The sequence below is a fragment of the Hesperophylax consimilis genome, chromosome 9 (genome assembly GCF_061612785.1).
Source record: "Hesperophylax consimilis isolate HC1 chromosome 9, BYU_Hcon_1.0, whole genome shotgun sequence".
Classification (NCBI taxonomy): Eukaryota; Metazoa; Arthropoda; class Insecta; order Trichoptera; family Limnephilidae; genus Hesperophylax; species Hesperophylax consimilis.
The window spans coordinates 27,391,045-27,414,424 of NC_142844.1; positions in this window are offsets into that span (position 1 = coordinate 27,391,045).

Here is a 23,380-nt window from a genome sequence, read left to right on the forward strand (position 1 = left end):
CCACTCCTAATAACACCCCTTCATTAGTCAGCCCAGCCGATTTGACATAATGATATAGTCATTACATCAACTACAATTTACCACAAATGCATTTTGATTAGGTAACATAGGCATAGAGCTACAATTAGAGGCGCTACTGCGTACTAATATCTCGCCAAAACTTGTCCCAACTATTGGAACGCGATAAGCGGTGCGCTTAGACCCGATTCTGTAGTTTTAGTTAGAGCATTGGGAGAGTTGGAGGTAAAAAGGCGGAACCTATTTTTTCGCTTCGTGTCTCACCTAAATATAATACACCAATGAACGCAGGTAACAAATGTTCTGCTGTTAAAATATAATTACTCGCTTAAATTTAATGCAAAATTTGTCAAAACTAATTGTGAAACCAGTGTACTATGAACTATTGTCGTTGCGTCCAAAAATGTATGTTTCTAATCTCCTCTTATTATAAAAATATCTCCTGAAATCATAATATTTGCATGTAGGTACTTAAAAACCTACCTTCTTAATTTTAAATCATATATTTTATGGAACATTTAAAAAAATTATAAAAAGGAATTATACAATTTGTCGAAAGAAACGTCACTTACATCATCTTAATGAGAATTCTTTTTTCAAAATTTTCTTCCAGCATGTAGGTATACTATTAATTATTAAGATTTACATAAGGATCCATATCCAGGCGGGATAGAAAGGCAGAGTCCAACACTGCCACCATCTTGAAACGGAACGTAAAAACCAATTTACAGAAAGACGCTTTTGAAAATCGAGTTAAAACAGAATTTCGCTACGCTCAGTTACCTAGTACCTGTTATAAGCAGTGTTACTATTCTTCTTCGTCCATTTCTTGATCCATCGTTTCGGACAGCTATTAACTGTCCATCATCAGGACAATTACATATTTTCGATTGACTTAAATACGCCAAGAAACTACAATACGTTGGATAATCGGGATCGGGAGTTGGATCGGGGGGGGGCAAAATGTTGGCCAATGTTGTCTAGAATAACCCTGCCGCCACAGACATAGGAATTAATAGACGAGAAGATAATGGCGAGGGGTAAAATCAACTGTTGAAGAATGAAGGGGGTTAAGCTGACTGTGATTCGTCAATAAATCAATCTGACAGTAAATAGGCATCTCGCATTATAATATCACCATTTAGTTCTTAAAAGTAAAATCTGCTTTTGAATGAATAGACATTTTTACATGGGAGCGCAAATTACTTGCCACGTTATGAACTAATTTGCGAAGTCCAAATTCGGCAAAGTAAATTTCTTCTGTTTGCAGAGTCGTAGTTAGTTTCAGAGTATTTAGTTAAGACACTTTTACAAATGTTTCATAATTTACTTACCCCAGTAAACAACGATGAGCACACTTGAGAATCGCTACATTGTGATGTGATAGTATATGTTTCTAAAACTGATCCATATAATACGGGGAATGTAATACGACAATTGGGTTTATTCTCTTTTTCACATCTATTTTTACAAGTTTTCATATCACAAGTCAACATTTTGCAGTGTTATTTCGTAAAATGAACCGATGATGCCTCGACCATAGTTCGCACAAGAATGATGACGTCACGTTTTCAAATTTCACTTGAGGCCATACGCGAGCCCAGCCGGCTCCAATGGAACCGGTATGGGGAGTGGGGATAATACGCTTTTAATCACTTAGGGCAGGTCTACTAATATTCATATGTCTATGCCTGCCGCGCTATTGGAAACTTGGCAACGTTGCGTGCTGTCGCATAAATCCAATTCATTTGTTCAGTTTTTCATGACATGTACCCGTTGTTGACACTGTGGTTGTGATTTTGAACATCGAGGTAACGTTTGTTTACGGAGAAGATTACAGTTTTATTTTTATTATGTTCAGACATGAGTTTTAAGTCGTCGTTGAAAAAATACATAACTATATACATAACACGTAAAAGAATTGAATAACATCAAAAGTGATAAGAGAAAACTTAATGTTTTTTCAAATAGCAATTAGTTTGAAAATTATTTATTATTGCTGTTGTATTGTGACTATTTTTTGTAAAGCGCCCTTGAGGTGATTTGTCACAAAAATGGCACTATAATGCTCCTGTTGCACTGTTTGCAAGTATTTATATATCTAACCCAAATAATGCTTCTAGACAAAAATCTTGATATTTCACAGTAAACCGTAAGTTTCTCTGAAGTAAAAACTGAAATGAAATCTCTAGATAGCTTCAGATTTGCTGGAACAGATAATATCCCTACAATATTTATCAATGAATGTATCAAAGTAATTGCTACTCCATTAACCAAACTTTTAAATTTTTTTTTAAAATAAATTTTAAATTAATCAAATTTAATAATGTTATAATAATTATTAAGTTCTGCAAGTATTTAATATGACAGCTGTTTCGGCTTTTGAGGCCATTGTCAAACTGTGGATATGTCCACACGGCGACGACTTATATATAAGATTTTATTTATCCCCACCCATTTAAATTTCTATAATGTTCAAAAATGATTCATTAAGAATTGGAATAACCAAAATATTTGGAAATCCAGCAGTGTTTATACACCTGTTAAAATTAATGACCTAAGGGTTTTCTTAATTGTTGGTACGTGGGTGATTATGTTAAGGAATTATATTTTTTGGGTTTTTTGAAAATATTAAGCAGGGGAGAATTGATCATTTTTGTTTGATTATTAATTATTAAAGCCGAAACAGCTGTCACATTAAAAACTGTAAAAATAACAGAAATACCTGCAGAACTTAATAATTATTATAACATTATTAAATTTGATTAATTTTAAATTTATTTATAAAAAAAAATTAAATGGAGTTCTACGAATTAAACACCAAAACAATAAATAAACTTTTTAATCTCTCTTAACCCTTCAGGCCTCAGAAGGACATTACTAGCCATAAACATCATATTCCATTATAGCCTCTGAAGGACAGATCTGACCGGGGCGTCAATACATTATAAAAGTATTTTTATCTTTTTTTCTATAATGCGTAGATATGTGGTATGTTCGTCATTGGAAAGATAAATAATTATTCTTCGCAGTTTGTATTAAATATTTATACATTATTACATGGATGAAATAAAAAAATGTCAAAATGTATAATATGAATTTCGGGATTTTTTCATTGACAGTTGAATGTTAAAAAAATATTAGTATATTTTTATTGTATAAACGGTATAAAAAGTGAAGTGACAATTCTATTACTTATTGTCTACACAAAAGGAATGTGTTTTATAAATATCGAATACTTTCAAAATTATGGATGGTCCGAGTCAAAAACTGCAAATATTTCAAAGATAATTTAATTTAGTTTCTAAAATAGTATTTATTTTAAAGACAACTTCAAAAATAAGTAATGTGTAACACATTTTTAATTATTTTATATTTTTGAATTATTGAAAATTCACCATGTCGTTGGGACTTGTTGGTAAAAATATTTAAAAACCTGAAGGGTTAATTTAGTGGATTTTTTCCAGTGAGTGGAAAATTAGTTATTTAACTCCAATTTTCAAAAAGTGATGTTTGTAATTATAGACCAATGCGTATTCAATCTACCATTCCTAAACTCTTTAAAAGCCTAATACTGGATACATTAATTTTACAAATAAAACCTGTAATATCTATCATCTATCACCTTATCAGTTTGAATTTATGTCAGGTAGAAGTACTCTTTCAAATTAATTTATTAAAAAAATTTTATAAACAACGCTTTAAAAAAAAAAAAGATTCTGTTTCAGAAAAACCTTTGATACAGTTTCCCAAATGTTTATATTTGGAATTTAGAAAAGCTTGGTATACGTGGCAATATATAAGCCTGGTTTAAGAGCTAAATAGAAAAAAAACAGAATCCTTCCATACAGGGTTCACACTATATTTAATTTGTTAACCACATAACAGAAATCTTTGAAAAGGGCTTACAAATGTTGGTATTTATAACTAGGTTAACCAGAATTTTCAATAATATTAAGTGTATTAAACTGTTATATTTTGTCTTCGTTACAACATTCTTGTTCAAGCTATTGAAAGAATACAAAATAAATTCTTACGTTTTATATGTTTTAAAATAAGTATTCCAGCAATTTTGTTGAGCTACAGCACTATTTTAAACTAAATGAATATGCTTAAATTGTATGACAGAAAATTTTCACTGACTTGGTGTTTTTATATACATTTCTAAATGATGCATTTTTGGGGATCTGGTGAGGAGGAATGCAATGAAAGATGTTGTGAAGGTCACAGTGTTTTATTTGAGTCAGGTTGCCGTATGTGAGATGACTTGGGGACTGATGATGAAGACTCCGGATGCAGGCGGTGTAGTGCTGGTCAAGCGTGGGTCAGTGAGTCGACGCCGCTGCTGGTTACCGGACTCGTTGACGTATCAGGTACTGGTGAAGAGGGTGGGTCTTCCGGGTGCTCCAGTGCTGAACAGGGTAGCCGAAAGGTGCGCTGGACCTGGTCTTCGGTTGCTTTGTTGATATTGCAAAACCAAAATTAAAAATTAAAGGAACATCCAAGAAGTCTGTTTGGAAGAAATCCGAAACTTCTAAAATTTTGTTCGAATCAAGTAGTTGCGTACCACTACACATTTGATAGTCTAGAATTGCTTGAATTCGTAAGCTTTCGGATTCCGCAACGTAATTTATTTATTTATTTATTTCACGCCTATTAAGGCTTTTAAATTCATACATATAAAAAATATAAACGATTCTATACATGAAAATAGTGCAGGCGACTATTTAAAACAATTGCAGAAAAATAACTATAAAGTCAAAATGTCACTGAACTTGATCTACACAGCATGCAGGCACAAAACATAAAAAATCCAAAATATTTTTTTCTGTGTCAGTTTACAAAATTATTATGTGTTAGTCAAATCAAATTAAATACCTTTATTAAAATATTCCACTATTTGATGAAAAAAACTTCAATAAGGTATGCTTATATATTGAAATTGATGTACTAAATATATCAACAACATCTGAGTATTTGTTTCCTAGCTGTTGAATCCGTCGCATAGGAGTGTGATATTGGGACGTTGAAATAGAATTGCTACAATAATATGGTAGGTACTGTCTTGTAACCGACCTGCTTGGAGTATGAAAAGAGATTACATATAATAAATCAAGGGTATCAAACATTGAATTAATAATTTTATACAAACAGTAATGCTAAACGCCTAGATTTAAATTCTGGGAGTAACTACTATATGTATTACTCATAGCCTAGAATACTTATGGAGGGGAATAAACTCAGAGGATATATCCTCAATTTATCACTTAACAAATACAGAAGATTGTTACTAAGGCAGTTTAGTTATGTTATAATAAATGCTTTATAATTTTATATGTAAAAGCCCCTAAAAAGGGCGTTAGTAAATACATTAAAAAACTACTTTTATTGTCTTCATTTTATGAATGTGTAACTAACGTTTTTATTGGCGACCCATTATTAATCCAAATTTTCACTAAACGGCGCTCCGGGATTTGTGCAGAGTTTTACGAAATAAAATGTAGAGAGTGACTTTTCTCTTGTATTGAAGGTCAATTAAGCAAAATTTCATTAGACTCGGAATAATTTGTAGATTTGTAAGAAAATCAAATCTATGCCACCCGCCCGGTGTCCGCCATGCTCGACAGAAAGAAAACATTAGACGAAAAGGATTGAACAAAAAAACAATGAATTGTTGACTGTATACAGACATCCACATGTATAATTTAATTTCCATTGAAATAAAAAAAAATGAAGAAAAATGTAAAAATTATGTATGTGATAAGTATTAAAAATAAACAAAGTGAAAATTGAAATGTATTTTTTTATTAGACCACATGAAGTGGATCTTTTTAAATTTTGAATAAAAAAAAAAAAAATTAAATAACTTCCGTTTTGAAAGACAATTCTACCATGAATGATGATGGACACGTAATGCTTTCCGAAACGTTGGCTAAAGGAGGAGGTAGCGTAACACGGCGTAATACCCCAAAAATAAATCACTATATATGTAGGTATATAGATAGGTACATTTACTCAGTATAAATGCATGAAAACAATAATAGTCTTTCATTTGACAAAAATAACATAGATTCACACAACTTACAAAATGCATTGTTGCCAAGTTTAACACCAAGGATTGAGTCACTTAAAGACCGGCTTTGGGCTAGCTGATAGTGTTCCCAAAGTTGAGAGAATAATATGGCCAGTCGATAAAACAATTATTTACGGTAGGTGTTCGCTACACCTACGTTGCTTTTGTGTGAAAAGTATGCAGCTTTTCCTAAGTCCCTACTCAGTTTTTTGTATAACAATAATGGAACAGTACCTACCCATCTTTAAATTAATATTTTGCGTAACAATTTAATTACAGCGCCTACCTACTTATATCCCGCGCTTAATATGTCTATCATTAGTTGTTGCTTTCTTTTTGAGTTCGCGGCAAAAACACGGGGGTGTATTTTAATATTCGTGAAGCGGGACACAGCTTGATGTTTTTGTTTTGTTTTCGGAAAAAAAAACTTGCGAGAGAAAGATGGAATATTTACTCGGACTTTATAAGGAAGGATTAGGAACTTTCCAAGTTTGGGTTTCTTTTAAAAGTCGTCCATGTTTCGCCCGGCTAAGATAATGCGGGATAAACTCACACAACAAGAGAACGAACAAGATGATGTTTTATTTACCAAATTCTTTTACAGAACATCGCAAGGGAAGGATTTCAGTTTGTTTTTTCGAAGTGAAACTACTTTGATCGTTATGTTTATGTTTCTTTCTTATTTGATGGTTTCAACGAATAACTTTTTTTATATAAGAGGAATAGTCACACAAAGTTTAAAAAGAGATTTACCATATTTATACTGGAATCAGTTGAAATCGTAAATATAAGTTCGTCAAGCTTCTTGGCCCTGAGCAAAATAATTTCTTCCTAAGACCTATGTCATCTTTGGGGAATCTGTGTGGAGTCTCTTTTTAAGGAAAGGAAGCAGAGGAAATTGCCTCTTGAAGTTCCTACAAAATATAAGATTGGCTACAATTTCGCTGAAACCGGGTGGTAACTTAATTTATAAACTTAAATAGGCAATTGAAAATAGAAGAGTTGCTTGAAATGGCTTAGGCCGGGTTTTGTGACCAGATCTAAATAGCTAGTTCTTCCCCACTACCTTCAACCTGACAACATACCCCAATCAGGGATGCCATATGTTCACTGGCCCCAGACGGTTGAGGACAGTCAAGACCCGTACAGACTGTACAAAAGTACGTAGGCGGGTTTACTGGTGCTAATTTTATCCCAACTAATCCAAATTACAAGCATTTAATACAAAATAGTTAATTATTAAAATAAAATAAATTGTATCTAAAAATCACGGGATAGTGAATGAGGAAGTTTTCTATTTAATTTTTTATTTTGATGAAAATGTTGTATATTTAAAGTGTGAATAGCGATGGAATAACAGTTTTATGATTACAAAAAAATCTCAATGTTATGAGCTTTTTTTTTCTTTAAAAGAAAGACAAATTTTTCTGGGTCGTAACCCAATAACCTGACAATATTTGAAAATCTCCTACTACCACCACAGTAAGCTGAAAATGTTGCTTGTGTTGTTGTAATGAAGGACTTAGCCAGCCGAGGAATTGAACACACTACGCCTGGTTGGGACCCAAACGCGTTGTCAACTCAGGTAAAACGTATGTGATGGCGTCTCATGATGTAAATCGAGACGCGATTCATTAAAAATCATAATTCGAACGGAAGTATTGCAGTACCTACCGTAATATCACAATCGTTTATAAACCATAAAAAATCAACATTTTGCTGTTTTATATCTCCGGTAATTATTCGGTATTTAACAAAAATTCTATCCTTAGAGACAGATCCTTAGACATGATGAATTTGTAAAAAATATGAAATTTCATAGTAAGAGACGACCCCACTCTGACCCATTGATCTATTATATTTGGATGAGACATGAAGCAAAAAATATGAAAAGATTCCGCTTTTTGACCTCCAACTGACCTTCAACTCTTCCAACGCTCCAACTACAACCACCGTTTCCGATCTACGCGCACCGCTTATCGCGTTCTAATACTGGAACAAGTTTCAACCAGATGTTAGTTAGCAGTAGCGCCTCTAATTATATTTTTCTGACCTCATAAAGCCATTTATTTGATAATTGTGACGCCACACGCTAAAAGAATACCCTTTTTTCCTGAACGGCATGCATTTATCATTTGAGAACTTAAATAAAATTTCTAAGCAAACTATTATGTTTTATTGAAGCTTTATTAGCCAATTAAAAATCTGTTAGAATTACACCAGCACTACGGTGCGTTGTGCTTTGAAGCAGGACCGCGAAAAATTCTTATATTAAAGAATTTATATAGCATTTCTACATGACCGCATTATTTATTCAAATAAAAGACCGCAGGACAATGAAGGTAGTTACAGTTGCAAAGTTACTTTAGATAGTATTAGAACAATAATATATTCGGGAATATTCTATTTCTCGAGAAAGAAGCGTTTTCTTTTACACAACCAGCTGATTTTTTAAATAAAAGTACCCATACAAATTCTTTTGTTTTTATTATATTAAAGAATTTATATAGCATTTCTACATGACCTCATTATTTATTCAAATAAAAGACCACAGGACAATGAAGGTAGTTACAGATGTAAAGTTACTTTAGATAGTATTAGAACAATAATATATTCGGGAATATTCTATTTATCGAGAAAGAAGCGTTTTCTTTTACACAACCAGCTGATTTTTTAAAACAAAAGTACCCATACAAATTCTTTTGTTTTTATTACTACCGCAGACCCGTGAAAAATCACGGGATTTCATAATTGTAGGATTTGTGAAGCTGACAGTATTTAAAAAAAAGTATTTGTCTCAACCAACGTCGTCAATTTTGATGATTAAGAAATTTACCTTTCAAATGAATACCGTTAGTGAAATTGAGAAATTAAGGACGGGTTGTTTCTGAGAATTTAAATAATTCTTCAAATTTCAAAGTAAATTTTCAAGTTCTGTGAAAGAATTTTTCAAGTTCTGTTATTATTTAAGTTCTGTCAAGCAACTAGCCTATAATGAACCCGAAAATGAGTATTGAAATTGGATGAATTGTTCAAATTCTCCGAAACAACACGTCCTAAAAAATTTTGTCAAAAAAATAAACAAATGAAATCCGAGTTCTAAAGTTCATTGAACTGGAATAACAGACAGAATCACAACCAAAATAAATATTTTAAATGGTGGACGAAACTTTCTGGATCACGGTGATGAAAGATGAAAGAGACGGTGCTTGAAATGACTTAAACCGTATTTAGTGACCAAATCTAAATAGCCACCTGGGTACATATGAAGATGTACCTCCATTATATCTTCCACTCCCCCTCTTACTCCCACTTCTTTCACTCATATAACATATCTTATTGGGGATTCCATAGTACCACTCGCTTCAGACGGACGGGGACAGATAGGAGTCTGCGGTATTCACATCAAAAATACTAATCTACTCCTTATAGTGATTTGTTTTTGGGGTATCTACCCCCTTCTTTAACCAACGTTTTGTACAGCATTGCAGTGTTCATCATCAGTGTAATAGGATTACACATCTGCCCTGATGATGAAACGTTGGTTAAAGAAGGAGGTAGATACCCCTAAAACAAATCACTATAATACTTTTGGCCGTGAAAATCTCAAATCATACCTAATCTACTCCTCTTTGTGATTCAACAGCAGTTTCAGAAGTTTTAATAAAATTAACAAAGATCATTCTTTCACTACATATATTAGGTACGTAGGTAGGTACGTTATAGTTTTAACTGGTTTCGGTAGCGACCCACTTTATGGGCTGTAGAACGATTGGATCGATATTTCGCCCCCAAGTGCAATGCTAATTTTATTGCAACCATAAACCTTATGGCCACATATAACCTAATACATACACAATAAACAATAATGATTTTAATAGCACGCAAAGCCAACAAACAATTCATCCACCTAGCTTTCTCCACTTTATTCGAATAAAAAAATTAAATTCAAAAACACATATTGTAATCATTGGCGGCTCGTGACTTTTAAGTCACTAGAGTGCTGATATTACAAAAATGGAATTATTGATGTTGTTGTAGCTGAAAACGTTTATTATTTTTTTTCGAACATTTTTGTATGACGATTTTTAGGAAATAAACGGCTAAACTGAAATTTAAAATTTAAAATTTGGTGTCAATTATCTCATACTTCGTCGGGGGTCGGGGCTATTATGCTAACTTATTATAATTACACAAAGACACATATATATTTGTGACAGAAATAGATAGAAATAGAAAGCAGGGAGACAAAATATTACAGGAGAGGTAGGTAAGGGGAGAGAAAAACAGTTTCAGTGGAGGTTAAGGCGATGCACTACGTCGTGTAATATTTTAAATTGAGCCTCTATCAATAACAACCCTTACGTAGATGGCGATAAGATTTAAATTCCCGCTTAACACCATCCGCCTATTTTGATTTATGCATGAAAAAAACAAGGCCAAAAAGTGCCTTTTATTTTATTTTGTGGATGTTCAGGCATAAATATTTAATTTTTATTCGATCATTTTATAAATAACTTAATTTGCCACATTATACAATAAAATCATAACCAAAGATGGGTTCGTAAGTAGGAGATTTTGAACTTTAAAGCAGTTTTCATAGGCCGTTTACATTATTTTTTTCTGGGCTTATAAAAAGACTTATCTAAAAAATACTCGATTATTTCAAAGGCCAAGATGTATTTTACTCGCAGTATTTAATTAAAGCATCTGAAAAATTTCTAGTCGACCAAATTTTCAAACCAAAAACACATGATTTTGCATTACTACGTATGGCATCGCCTAAACGGAACAAATTAAGTATGGGACAATTAGTCACATTTATTTCTTTATTAATTGAGTTATTATTGACGGTTCTCTTAATTTCTACGGCTTCTAAATTATTTATCCTCATATTTTTCTACCATTGTATTTTCTTATATATAACTAATAACCTGGTTGGCTGTCATGTATTAATTCAATATAAAAGTGGTGAATTACAATGTGTGTTTTTTCATTATTTAATATCACATCCCAAAGTATTCGCTTCCTTCCAAAAAATTAAACTCCTTCATTTAAGCTTACTAAAAATAGATTTACCAACCTGCTGTGTGGTGAAAGCTTTACCTCCCGGCAAAATGAATATTTAATGGCATTAGTATATAAGTTGGAACTGCATCTCGTTTCATACTGAAAGTTACATGAAAGGGAAAATCATTAAAATGGAAAATGTTGTAATAGTTCCGCTATGCTATCTGAACACCTACATATTTTCGATATTCTTCCAGTCCGTGGTTTAATTTTAAGGTATGCTTAAAAGAATACATAATCTGCTATTTCATAGATGGCGCTCATTTAATTATTTCGGGAAAAAATGCTTTTTGCAAGTTATGCTTTAAAATATTAAGATTATTTTTTTTTAACTGCGCCCGTTTATCCAACTCAATATTTAATTTATTTATTTATCGTTTCTTTACATTGTATATTTATTTAAGTTAGATTTTTTAACCTCACTAGGAAAAGCCGTTGTTGAGGTTAATAATTTTACAAAATAATAAAAAAAATAGCACAAAGATTATATATTAAGATAACAATATTGTTACATTGACGTTTCTACGAATTGGTTACCTACATGGTACCTATCAGCCTATTCATTTCAGTATAATGTTGTAAAAATGTAGGGTGACCATGATATACATTGATCTTTAATTGCAAGAAAAATGTAACAAACTATTATTTAAAAAAACAGAGAAGAAAGAAAGAGAGAAAAAATAATTTTTATAAGAAAAAGAAAAGGATGAAAAAATAAACGTATCCAAAATATTAAGCCACAATTTAAAAGGATAAAGATGAAAGAATATGTTAGAAATCCTCGGATGGCAGAAATAATTTAACATTATTTTTAAATGTACATAAGAAATTTGACGATTTAATGTGATCTGGAAGGCTATTAAATAGAAGTGGAGCCTGGTACAAATAATGTCTTTGCCCAAATGAGGAATAGGGTGAAGTGCCATAAAGTTCAGACCAGAGCCAATTCTTATAGTACGAATTTGTTGCGTTCTTTTCGCAGAACTAATATTGTTAAAAAATCTGCATAGCGTTTGTATGATAAATAGTTGTTTTAAATTCATGATATGAGTAAATAGTTTTGTCCGCATTCAAACTCAATTCTTTCAAGACATCCATAAAAATACAATATTGGATTGAATCAACGATACAATATGGTATTTGTATGTCTTTCTTGAAATAATTGAGTTTGTATACGAACAATTCTATAATAATATTCATATTGGTTATGTACAGGCGCAAACAAATAATTCATCTTTAGTGTTTGATTCAAAATAATTAAATAAGAACCATCTATGAGAGAGCAGATTGTGAAATATTTTGAGAGGCTCTGTGGTGCTCACTGGTACCGCATGCCGTACAGTTATTATTGTACCTAGTTCCAACTTATTTGAATTTGAGTCGGGAGACTGTGGGTTCAATTTCCGCAAAGTGTAAAAAATTTATTTCCACGGATTATCTTTATTAAACATAACATAGTCATATTAACGTCCCGCTTCAATTACATCTTCATACGACCGGACATCACCATTTCCTCCAATCGTACAGCATTTAATTCGAGGGTGCTATATTATCCGCAGTGTTGAACCTCTTCATCTAATTTGCAACCGCAAGAAGAATCACGCAAAACTTGTGGTTTTATTTTTGCAATTGTAGCGCCGAGTGGCCACCGTAGAGGAGACACCGTGGAGCCGAAGGGTTGTAGATGCCGAAGGTCGTAGAGACCCGTCGCGTAGTCCGTGGACGCTCGTAGGGGTGCAGGTAGCCGGAATTATTTTCATACTAAATCCGAACTGCGCTATCATCAGCATATTTCGGGACCAATTCCCCGGTCGGATGCGGACTTTACAGTAAGAAGGCACCTTGTCGAGAACAACAAAAATAAGATTTTGCTTTAAATTCAGATTTCAAACGCTATAACCAATATTGTTGGTCATAAGAGAAAAAATAAGATTGAATCTTCAGTGTTCTTGATAAACTCACAGTACTGTGTAGATAATATCATCAAAAATAGTGGAGGAGACAATGAGATATTGAAATTTAAGAAGAAAAAAAAGTATGATCTCTCGTCTTCAACACGAAGCAGTGATGTTTTTCTATAAACAGATCTAAAGAAAATCCTCTGGAGGCTTATAAATATCTGGTGAATGCGTTACAATAACTATACCAATTGTTTGAAGAGCCGTAAATTAAAGTTACCGACCCGCCTGCATATTTCCTTTTCCGTGTTCAATAGAAGGCTAGTTTATTACGCTAATTCTCTTTATAAACTCGTGTTTAATTGAAGGCGTCCATTTTACAATCGTGCACGGGTTTGCAACGCGCTCAATCAATGCGCATGGTAATTAAAAACCCGTGCGCGATTGGAGGACTCGCGCCTCGAATTGGACACGAGTTTAGAAAGAGAATTAGCGTAACAAACCCGTGCGTGTTTCAAGGCAGTACTGACTCCTATTGAACACGGAAAAGGAAATACGCTGTTCGCTTCCCAAATTGAAAGCTTGTCGAAATCACAGACATAAATATTTAAATTTTTTAATATTATTTAAAAACACCAGATAATATCGTGAAAATATGAAAATTCGCACTATTAAATATGTAAATGGCAAAATTCGCGTTTTAGGGTAAAAAGATCACACCTGTTTCATTCCTTAAGTTGAATCGACTTCAATTTTCGTTCAATAAATTGATCATAGATTCTCACAGACTAGATCAGGCGGGAACGCAACATTATAGCGAACATCAATTTTCCAGGTTAACCTATCATTGTGTGTTATCTGTAAACGCTCACAAAACTCAAAATAAATCAACATTGTCAGATATTTATATGCTCAAGAAACCAGCAACTTAGACCAAGTGCCTTCATTTAACTTACTTTTTTCGACCAGTATTCTCCTTGTGAATTTTTAGGTCCTACCGGTCGACCATGAAGGCCTTTATCAAGTTATGTACTCGTAGCATAACTTATTCACGTTCCAGCGCAGCTTGCGATTGCCAAAAGTATCAGACTATTAAATTCCATATTGAAAATAGTTCCCCGAGTCAGCACAAATTATTAATTCAATTATTCAAACAACTTCTTTTGTTGGTCAGCAAATAAATGGACAAGATGAAATTTAGTAAATTTGTACGGAATTTAAAATAGCCGAGTACATTGTTTTGTCTGCTAAGTTATTGGAACATTGTCATAAAAAGGTTATTTAGCGCCATTTGGCTAAATTTGGCTAAAACGGCTATTTTGAAATTTGAAAAGTCACCGTCAAACGTCAATTTTAAATGCGTTTCATCTTTCTATTAAATTGTAATAAGCTGACCAGATTAACAACATGATAGTTGTCCCTTTTTTGTTGACCATAATTTTTTCAAAAACTGAAATGGAATCGGTTCAACTGTTTAACATTTCGAAAAACTTGTCATAATTAAAGACAACATTATTAAAGGACAGTTGTTTCACAGAATTTTTGTGAAAGTTCTGTTCAAGATCTGTTAGTATTTAGTTATGGGCCAGTTTTTTTCACAGAACTGAAATAGTAACAGAATTTGAAAATGAACATCGAAATTTGATGAATTGTTCAAATTCTGAGAAACAGCCCGTTCTAAGTCCATTTTAACTTTTGGGCAGGCGCATCCTGAACACACCTCACCCGATGAACCAATGGGGAGAATAAAATAAACGTCATCTTCACAAATAACTACTGAACGCGATAATGGTATCCCTTGAGTTGCGTCTTCAGATGAGTCCGTAAAACGGATTTTAAGTTGCGTTCAAAACACAAGACTGGTTTTAACTTTAGAGTAATTCTGAACTTAAATAATCGTTAAATGCGGAACAAACGAAACTAGAATTTCACTTGAAACACAAAAATATTTTCTTCCGGTTTTCGCACCAAATAGTTTGCAAATAGAATTTTCAAACTGCAATTCAATCACGAGAATGGTTTCCTTCTCAAAAGCAAGTCTCCAGTTCAATTAGCATTACAGTCATAATTTCATATTAGTAAAATAATAAGATTATAATAAAATTAAAAAAAAGGATGTTGAATCGCTTATTTATTTGTGTCTAAACTGCTTTCCAGTAACATATGTGCATACTTAAATAAATACCTGTCAGCTATGTTATACCTTTCTCTGGTTTGTAATACTGTATCTGAAACACCGCCAAAGAAATTGTACTCGCATTTTGAATGTTATTTTTTATACTCTTTGTTGTGGTCGGCAGGCCGCACCGAGAGTGCTCGCGGGCCGCACCATAAAACCTGGCGGGCCGCAGGTTCCCCACCCCTGGTCTAATGCGCAAAGGAACAAATAAAACCCTTGGACGGTGAAATCTAGAGTTATCAAATTTATACATCTTTTTCTAAATTAAAATTAACACATCAATTTCAGCTTGCACTGTAATATCCATTATGATTATTTATTAGTTATTGATCTGTAAAATGTCTAATTCATAAGGAACTTTGCTGACAAATATTATGGTTTATATAAAATATTGTTGGTATAGTTCAACAAAATGCTGATTCCATGATATATAATTTCAAGTACAATTAATGCATTATAATTTAAAAACGATTATTTTATCTTACTTAAATCCTACAAAACTGATCAATCAGTTTGATTGTAAGAAATCTCTCACTTTTCCTATTTATTTGCTTATAATAATATATTTAAATCTCAACTTGATATCTTGATGCGTAATACATGATATTTACTTAATAGTATATATCTAATATAAAAAAATTCTTACTAATTATTATAATGTACGATAATAATTGTTTTATTTTTAACAATGGTTAACAGTTCTAGGTTTTTTTTCACAATAGATATTATTTGTTTTTGATATTATTTGGTTTTCACAGATCTAGGTATTTATCCTCAATATTATTTGTTTTCATGTTTCACGGAGGTAGAACGATCTAATTTTCGTTTTGGTTTTTGAATAAGATGTCTCATTAATAATAATAACTTAAAACGCTACCTCGCGGTTTGTCCTACACACGGTCAATTTTGTGAAAAGTTGCGCTGCGTATACTCGCACATGGGTTACTACTGCATTTTCGAAATTATTTTAAAAGAATTCACTTTTTTTGCAAAATTTATAAATTTTGTTTTTTTTGGTTATCATACCGATGCGAGTTGGATTGACTTTACTGTTAACCGACAAAACCGAGGTACGTATGACGTCTCGCATATCCCGTCAGTTTTAGATTGGTTTGGCGGGCTTTAAAAAATAAATCCGTGAAAAATATTTTAACCGTGATACCGAAATTTGTAAAAAAATATAAAAAAATACTGGTATTTCAGTTAGAAGGTGAACGTTCATAATAAAATTTAAAACAAATTCTGGAATTCCTTATTGTTAAAAAACTTCAACATGATTCTATTTTGTTTGTTTCACATTTCTCAAATGTTCAAAGGAAAAAGAGCCCTGGAACTAGTCAAGAAACCGGGTAGTAAAATTAATACTTTATTTTAGGGCCCGTTCTTTTCACTATTTACATAAATTAACTTTGCAGCATGAAAATAGACGGTGAAATAGTTAGCTATGCTGACGACACAGTTTTACTCTTCAAATCTATTGGAATAATGTATATAACATAGCGAATCTGGAAATCTCGCAAGTGAAAACATGGCTAGACTCAAACATCCTTACACTTAACATATCAAAGACAAAATTCACAACATACAGTATAAATATCACGGGACAGCCAAAAAACAACACAAACACCATAAAAATACACGAATGTTTAAACACCAACATCTGCGATTGCCCTCCTCTAGAAAAAACAGAACAAATAAAGTATCTAGGAATCGTAATTGACCATAACCTTGGATGGATACCTCACATCAAACAAATCACAAATAAACTTCTCAAAACAATACACATTTTCCCAAACACAAGAAACATATTTAAAATAAAACAATTGAAAACAATCATATTTTGCACTTTGCCAATCAAAATAGAATATGGAATTATTGCTTGGGGAGGAGTAACAAACTCGGCTATCAATTACATAGAAACCGCATAGAAAACGATCTTAAAGGTAATACTAAAAAAACATAGACTGACTGATACAGACCAAATATTCAATAGCTGTGACGTACTAGCCAATTGTACGTTAAAACACTACTAAACATACTACATTTTTGATAAAAAAATTTCAACATACACAAAATAACACTAACCAGTTAGACAAGCGTACAAAGAAAACATAAAAACTCCGACAGTAAATTCAAGCTTTGGACAAAGACACTACCAATACCAGGCTATAAAAGCATTCAACAGTGTAAAACTTGAAATTAAAATTGAGGAAAATAAAAATAAATTCACACACAAAATTACAAAATGGATTAAAGAACAAAAAAGACAATATTACCAAAATGTCATAGCATAAAATAAAAATAAAACCTACACCTAACACACAAAAGCAATATAAACACACATCACTCACAAACACACAAGATTATATTTTAAATGTATTATTTTCTCTATGTATTATGTAGATTATATTTTCATATTATAAAATGAAGGCCTCAGCACGGGCAAGCCACCCAGTGAGGCCAACATTACTGGAAAACTTTGAAATGTAACAAATATTGTAACAAAAATAAAAAATAAAATACGAATCTTTATTAAATAGTATAAAACAAAGTAGCTATCCGCGTTTGTATATTTGTGCGCTTAGTTCTTCTAAGCTACGAAACGGATTTTGATATTTTTTATAATCATTTAGAGAATTTCTTCCGGAATGTTTATATATATAATACATGCATATTATATTTATAGAAAGTGGAGAAAAGTCGATGTTTTGTAAGCAAGTCGTAAAAACTGTATTTTCTGGCGCTTACATTGCTAAAGCTGGCTAAACATTATAAGATACATCAACATAATGTACTACGGCATTGTATATCTTAAAAAGGCCTCATAACTTCAAAACTTTACTCCAAACCATTGATAAGTCTCCGAACAACGCCGGTATATACAAGCTAGTAATATATATACATGTAAGATACGATAAGTCTGATGGGTCGATGAGCACGATGTGAATCGTTGGTTGTACTAAATTTATAGGTAATCACTGTATGTATAAATAGTATTTACAGATTATAATAATATTATGTTTCGGAGGTAGAACCCTGGCACTTGATGTACGTACATGTAGCATGTATATAAAGGTATTTGCTCGTACAGATACCCAAGTATACGCTTAGCAAGTGAAGTATACTCGAGGAAAACAGTCTGTTATTCCCTCGAATCTTGATTAAGCGTTAGGTTAATTCAATTAATTGCCCCGCCTTACGTTCCGTCTTCCAAGCTCATGGAGTACCTAGTTATTAATCTTCTGGAAATATTTTCCACAAGGGAAAATTAGTTTTATAGATAGATACAGAGCGCCGAACAAGGGAAATATATTCAAAAATACTAATTTCGATTGCGGTTTCTGTTTGCGAGTGATTGTAACTCTCTCTCTTCGTTCAATGAACTCGGATTTTCAAAATTGGAATTGATATTTCAAGAATTCAGACAAGCGATAAAGTACTTACTTATAAAATAATATTCTGTACAATAAAATTTTAATTCTGTATTTAAATGCGTATTACTTTGATTAAATTATATTGAAGTCAGATTTTGTGATTTTTCGATGGTCTACGCTTTTCCATTTTAGTAACTAGGTTCACTAACATTGATATTGTTACTGATGACTATTATTGATATTATAATTTAATATTGAGTAGAAGGTTTTAAGTGATTGATTTGGGTCATCATTGGATCAAACTGTATGCCAAGTTTATTTTTTTAGAGAATTGTTTAGGGTTTGATAGTTAATTTTATTTTTTTCCACTTGTTGATCTTTAATTCTTGTTTAGGTTTGATAGTTAATTTTATTTATTCCCACTTGTTGGTTTTTAATTCTTGTTTAGGGTTTGATAGTTAATTTTATTTTTTCCCACTTGTTGGTCTTTAATTCTTGTTTAGGGTTTGATAGTTAATTTTATTTTTTCTCACTTGTTGGTCTTTAATTCTTGTTTAGGGTTTGATAGTTAATTTTATTTTTTCCCACTTGTTGGTCTTTAATTGCATGATAATACTTTAAAGTATTGTGACCGAAAAAAGTTGGGAAATGATCGGTTATATAAATTTTTAGGACAGCTGACCTGGGTATAAATTTTTTATTGGTTTTGAATATATGATGAAGACAAGAGCCGTATCTGGTGTGACTATTTATATAAGATAGATATCCGTCGCTATATGTAACATTTAGATATTCATTTGCAATTGGGCTTAGGATAGAATGTTCTATGTTAATATTTATATCCTCTACGATAATCGTGAAATCTAATTGGTTGCAATTATTTTCGTTTATGAAATATTTTAGTTCTAAGGAAGGGGAGCGATATATGGCAATTATAGAGTATGTTTTATTTTTTAGCGTGAATGATAAATGTATGGCATTTGAAAACTTAAGCTTAGGGATATTTATTATTACATCAGTTATATTGTGAGCACTATATAATATATATTATACACTATATAATATCCCGTGATTTTTCTGATGGAATTTAAAAATGGATGGAATACTTATAATTTTGACAGTTTGCGACCCCTCTGTACCCGTTCACCGTTCCTGGGTGTCGCTCCCCCAGTTTGAGAAACGATGGATTATAGCATAATTGGATATTGTTTTGAGGCTGAATGAAATTGCGAAAGGAAAGTGAAGGCAAGATGAAGGTTGGGATGTACACGACTTTGGTAATTAAACATTTATATTATCTATCCAAAGCGATGGTCTCTCACTGGGGTGGTAAAAGACTATCTATCTATCTTCCTTTCTGGATAAATAAGGTGCAAAATATATACCTGCTAATAGACATTTAAAATGAGAGAACTTTTACAATCAGGGAAAGGCGAACAAATCAAGTTTGAGGAGCGCTCACTTTATGTGATTTGTTAATAAATTAAACAAAAGTTTGGCCCTGTTTCCATAATTTTATATTTTGTGACACCATTTAGTTAGACTTTTTTACAGATGTGTTATAATTTACCTACCTCACTCATTTTTAGCTTCGCTACGTCAGGCGGTTCGTTTAAAAACGAACATTCAGATTCTGCGTAGAAAAGTCCCACAATATACTGCGCTGTAAACCTTTGTCTTACTTTAGCCATTTTTACTTTTCTGCGCAGGGACTGGTTATTTCAATGTTCACTCCTCGGCGGTCGACGTACGACTGAAAGTCATAGATAGTCGAAATAGTGCCCAGATTTCATATTACGGCCAGTCTACCAATTTGGATAACGATGTACTTACTGCATTTTAAGGAAAAAAAAATATCTTTAAAAAATCTAAAAACTTGATTTATGTAGATGTATATTACCCCTTTAGAGACTGGCTCCACAATTAACTTAGCGTAGCGAAGTTCTGTTTTAACTCGACCATTTGGCATTTCCTCTATTTGTTTGTTACGTTCCAGTTCCGGTTCAAGATAGTGGTCTAGTTGGATACTACTTTTTATCCCCAGATTTCGCATGATCGTGGTTCCTACTAAAAGCTGTCAAATCGAAGTAATCAATATTGTGGTACCTACCTGTCCGAAGACAGGTTCTTTTGGGCAAATTGTATAATTCTTTATTTGAAATTGATGATGAAGCAGCCATTATTTTTTTTCTTTATCGCATAATCAGGAAGCCTATAGTCGTAAACACACGGGAATTTTTCAACATCCCGAACAAATTTTATGTTTTCGTGCTCGGACATATCGTAATCTGACAGCTCTCGAGGCATGGATAAATCGCAAATTTCTTTGTCTATGGGCAATCGAAACGGGCAGGCGATTTGCTAACGAATGGTTGCGTCGTCGTTGAAAACTGGTTGCGCCGTGTGCGGACCGCCATTGAAATACACAGGACAGCAACTTGAATTGCCAACTAGTTTTTTTCAGTTGCCCCGTGAGCGGATGGACTTATGTTTAAGTATATAAGTATTTAAGTACCCACTTGCAAATCTTGTGATTTCAGTGGATATTTTGGTTTTGATAAATTAAAATTATAAATATACATATATTCAAAATTAGAATCAAACAACGAAATAATCAATATTGTGGTACCTACCGGTATGAAGACAGTTTCTTCTCGACAAATTGTAGAATTCTGTATTTGAAATCAAAAAAGAAATGTTTTGTAAAGTATTTATGATTTATAATTAACTAGGTAGGTATTTAAGTACCAACCTGGAATTCTTTTGATTTCAGAGGAAATTTTGGTTATGATTTGTAAAAAATTAGAATCTTATGTATAGAATTTGAACAATTTTTCAAATTTAAACGTTCATTTTTGGGTTCTGTAGAAGTCTTTTTATTTTTATTTTTTTTATTCTTTATTTTGGCTTTCACCCATTAAGAGTGATCTTGGCCATACATTACAACATTTTCCTTATTTATAAATACAACAAATTACAGGATAAAATTGACATGATTGACAAAACAACATTGATAAAACAACATAACATAACATAAAGTAACATAAATAAACCAAACATAACATAAACATAACATAAACATAACATAAACATAACATAAACATAACATAAACATAACATAAACATAAACATAAACATAAACATAACATAAACATAACATAAAAATAACATAAAAATAACATAACATAAACATAACATAAATATAACATAACATAAGCATAACATAACATAAACAAAACATACTTAAAATAAACGGTACACAGCTGGTAACAGTAGATTATCACAAAATTATAAAAATAGGAACCTGTGTACAATATAAGTGGGCGCTTTTCGTTATTAAACCAAAGATTTTTCTAAAAGTAGTAGCGTTTTTTAAAAATAGAATTATGAAATGGGCAATCTTATAAACAAACACAGCATATGGGAGTAAACAAATGTGATTATAAAACATAAAGAAAAACATAACACAAACATACTATGAACATAACATAAACATATCATAACATAACATGCACATAACATGAACATAACATATCATAAACATAAACCTACCATAAACATAACATGGGTGTAACATAAACATAACTTAACAAAAACAATACAGAGCTGGTAATAATGGGTAATTACAAAATTATAAAAATAGGAACCTGTGTACAATATAAGTGGGCGCTTTTCGTTATTAAACCAAAGATTTTTCTAAAATTAGTAGCGTTTTTTAAAAATAGAATTATGAAATGGGCAATCTTAAAAACAAACACAGCATATGGGAGTAAACAAATGTGATTATAAAACATAAAGAAAAACATAACACAAACATACTATGAACATAACATAAACATATCATAACATAACATGCACATAACATGAACATAACATATCATAAACATAAACCTACCATAAACATAACATGGGTGTAACATAAACATAACTTAACAAAAACAATACAGAGCTGGTAATAATGGGTAATTACAAAATTATAAAAATAGGAACCTGTGCACAATAGTAGTGGGCATTTTTTGTTATTTAAAAGAACAGATTTTTCCAAAATTAGAAGCATTATTTTTTTTAAAACAGTTCTATGATATGAATATAAACAAATACAATAAAAGGATCAAGAAAAATATACAAATGCATAAAGAATAGTGTTTTAACTCAGTCAAAATATGCAGAGTTGGGATTAGTAAAAATAGATGAAAATAGGAACCTGAACAAGTGAATACGAATGAAAGTGAAAGAAATTTGGTTTATATTTATTATTATGGTCAGATATTAAGGCCATTTTTATAAATAAATTTTGCCAACAAATGGTAAATTTCAGGAGTGTTTAAACTAAGAAGGCAGGGAATGTAGAAGTCTTATTCAAGTTCTAATATTATAGGCTAGTTACTTGAAAAAACTGAAATTAAAACAGAACTTGAAAAAATCTTTCGCAGTACTTAAAAAAGAACTTTGAAATTTCAAGAATTGTTCAAATTCTCTGAAACAACCCGTAATCATTTTTTTGGTCGCGATGTCTAAAGGTTCTCAGAACTATTAGTAAAGCGAATGAATCAGCGCTTGTTTAATATCCATTAATGCTTATCTTGTTTCAAGGATTGTTGATTTCTTATATTTACTGCCGGAGAATTCAGTCCTTAGGTGATGTGGTCATCGTTGCAGTTTAATGTGTACTAATTAAACATTTACGGGTACTTAGACATATTTATATTGGTTGCAGATTAGGGCGAAGCTTAATGCTAAATCACTATTTCGATTAATCTTTATAACG